Below are 3,061 nucleotides of genomic sequence, written 5' to 3'. Positions count from 1 at the left end.
CCTTTATTCCATACCATTTCAGATGTGATTTAGGTCTATATAAATGATCCAACAACCAAATTTATTTTATAGTTAAAATGATCATCCCCTAACGAGTGTTCTTTTTTTTTAATAGCAACATGCAAATTACAATTATTTTATTTAGCCTGCCAAACAAAATCTGACGTTTATGTCTCATCTCAGTATTTTCTTAGTCTTCGGAATAAAATAGGTTTAAATTTGATTTCTAAGCTAACTTCATTTGTGAAGGCCTTTTTAACAAAGAAACTGACAGTTTACAGAGATAACAAGTGCAGCTCAGTGCCATTTGTCTTTACTTACTAGTTTGTCTTCCGATGGCTTAGACGCTTAAGACTTCAATTAAAAATAAAGTTCTCATTTGATTTTGATTATAAATGTGTGAACAGTATTCTATTCATTTCTCATTTCTGATGAACAGTAAATTATTCTAACATCATTACAATCTTATTTACTTTTCATTTAAGAATTATTAGACATGAGTGACTATTAAAGAGCCTTTTGAGGATGGAAGAAAGGAGCTTGTATAATTTCATGTTTATTTTCTTTGGTAATTGCCTTAGGCATATTTTCTCACTTAAAAAAAGAACACCCAAGGATGTATATGTGTGTACAAATGCCAGGGGTGCTCACATAAATGTATATTGATCCGTTGGCCCACATTTAACAATAAAAAAATACCCTCTTATATGCAATCAATTTAGGCCATTATTGAACTCAGTATCAATAACCTCCCATGATAAAGATGAATATCTGTCCATTTCAATCTAATTTCTTATTTTTCACAATCAATTGTACCAAGATACCCAGCCAACAAGTTATGAGTGGTATGTTAGTGGAAGTGACCTGTGTCACTCTGAAGCCAAAGCTCTTAAGCTAGTATGTTTTCTCCATGTTCTTTTCCCTTTCTGGCCACCTGGATGGCAATCTGCTGGGTAACATAGAAATCAAGTTTTAGAAAAGCAGAACTAACAAACCTATATGATCCCACGACTCCTAGGCGAGCAAGAAATATAAACTATTTATTTATTGATCCGTTTTGTATTTTAATCTGTTACTGCAGTCTAGCCTACTCTAATTAATGCATCCCTCAATAGTTTTTCTTCTATAACCAAAATGGAGTTATAAAGGACACTATGCTTTCATCACCATCCATCTCATAATAAGTATGGTTTTCAGGTCTATAGTGTTTCTCAGTTGCTAGCTTCAATTTGTATTTGGCATAATGTGTTAGTAAGTATTGGGTGTCAGAAGACATCAGTTTAAACCTCACTTTGCCTTTTTCTGATTATGTTACTTGGTGTAATTTATAACCTTTGTGCCTCAATTTCCTCATCTGAAAACTACTTAGTAATACATAATTGACAATTGTGTGTCAGTTTGTGTGTGTGTGTGTGTGTGTGCATGCACATTGTGTGAAGGAATTAAAAGATAGTGTTTATCAAAATTTCAAATATACTTGAAATATTAATTCCAAATGAACATTCATTAATATTAAGTTGATCTGAATAATAAGAAAGTGTTGGTAGAAATAATCAGGCTTTACTTCAGGATTTAGATGGAGAAAATGAAATCCAGAGAAATTTAACTCAGTAGCATTGGTGAGATTATGGGGAAACTTTTACTTCTACTTTATTTATGTTTTGCTAATCCTTTTTCTATGAATTGAATGATTATTGGGAATAAAGTAAAGATTTAATATAAGCAATTCTAAAGGATTAAAACATTGGACTATTCATCAATTAACGAAATTTGGTCAGCTTATAAAGCTATTTAAAGAAAAAAAGTAACAGCTGTTCCATCTCACACCATGAACCCCAATTCCCAGCCCTTCTTCCCTGGTGCCCACACCCAAATCTCCAACCTACGAGTTGCTCAAGGAGGAGCATGAGGTGGTTGTACTTGGGACACACCAGAGCTGGGCTCCTTTGATAACCACCATGATCAACATCCACAGTGAGATGTTCGTGCCCAACCACATCATCTGGTCCCTGTTCAGCACAATCTTCATGAACTTGTGCTGACTGGGCTTTGTGGCATTGGCCTACTCCATGAAGTCTAGGGACTGGAAGATGGTGGGTGATGCGATTAGGTCCCAGGCTTATGCCTCCACCACCATGTGTCTGAACATCTGGGCCCTGGTCTTAGGTCTCTTTCTTTTTTTTTTTAAGATTTTATTTATTTATTTGACAGAGACAGACAGCCAGCGAGAGAGAACACAAGCAGGGGGAGTGGGAGAGGAAGAAGCAGGCTTCCAGCGGAGGAGCCTGACGTGGGGCTCGATCCCAGAATGCCAGGATCATGCCCTGAGCCGAAGGCAGATGCTTAACAACTGCACCACCCAGGCGCCCCTTAGGCCTCTTTCTGATCATTATGTTCATTATTATTTTCACCACTGGCCCACTGATTATTTTCCAAGCAATTTCAGAGATCATACAAGGTTATGGAGGCTACTAGTAGCTCCCCATGGCCTGAAGCTGTCACTCCTTTCACAGCATTTTATGTGTGTGTCAGTCTACAATTGAATTTAACAAAGCACTTATGTGTGGAAAAAGAAAAAAAAAGAATAATAGGTTTTGGTAATGATATACGTTAGCAATTAAGGGTAAAGATTCTGAAAGTAGATCATTCATATACATAACTGTTTCACCACTCACCATCTGCATAACATTGGGTAAGTTATTTAACTCTCTAGGTCTCAATTTAATAATCTGTAAAAAGTAGGTAATAATAGTACTTACTCATTGGGCTGTTGTGATGATTAAGGGAGATAATCCATAAAAGAACCCAGAACTACATTTGACACATAGTAAGCTCTGAAATGCTGGCTATTTTTACTGAGAAATATGTGATACATGTGAGAAATTGTGGATGTTGAATATTGAAAGAACAGGGAGAGAATATGTTGACTGTATTAGTATCTGTCTGTCTAACTTCTTCAGGTGGCTGAAGAATACCCAATCATCTGTAATGATATCATTTCAATCACACAAATCTTTAAGTTCAAGTTCATTCATCCATTTATAGTTAACCTGACTACAGG

At 36.0% G+C, this 3,061-nt stretch overlaps 1 pseudogene; it reads left to right on the top strand.

Annotated features, from left to right (window-relative positions):
- The first annotated feature begins 1,828 nt into the window (after positions 1-1,828).
- Positions 1,829-2,475, top strand: LOC148106843 (interferon-induced transmembrane protein 2-like; annotated as a pseudogene).
- The last annotated feature ends 586 nt before the right edge of the window (positions 2,476-3,061 follow it).

The sequence above is a fragment of the Ursus americanus genome, chromosome X (genome assembly GCF_024610735.1).
Source record: "Ursus americanus isolate L20-20 chromosome X, mUrsAme1.1.p, whole genome shotgun sequence".
Lineage (NCBI taxonomy): Eukaryota > Metazoa > Chordata > Mammalia > Carnivora > Ursidae > Ursus > Ursus americanus.
The sequence above is the reverse complement of the archived record's forward strand: the minus strand, read 5'-3'. Positions and strand labels throughout refer to the sequence as shown.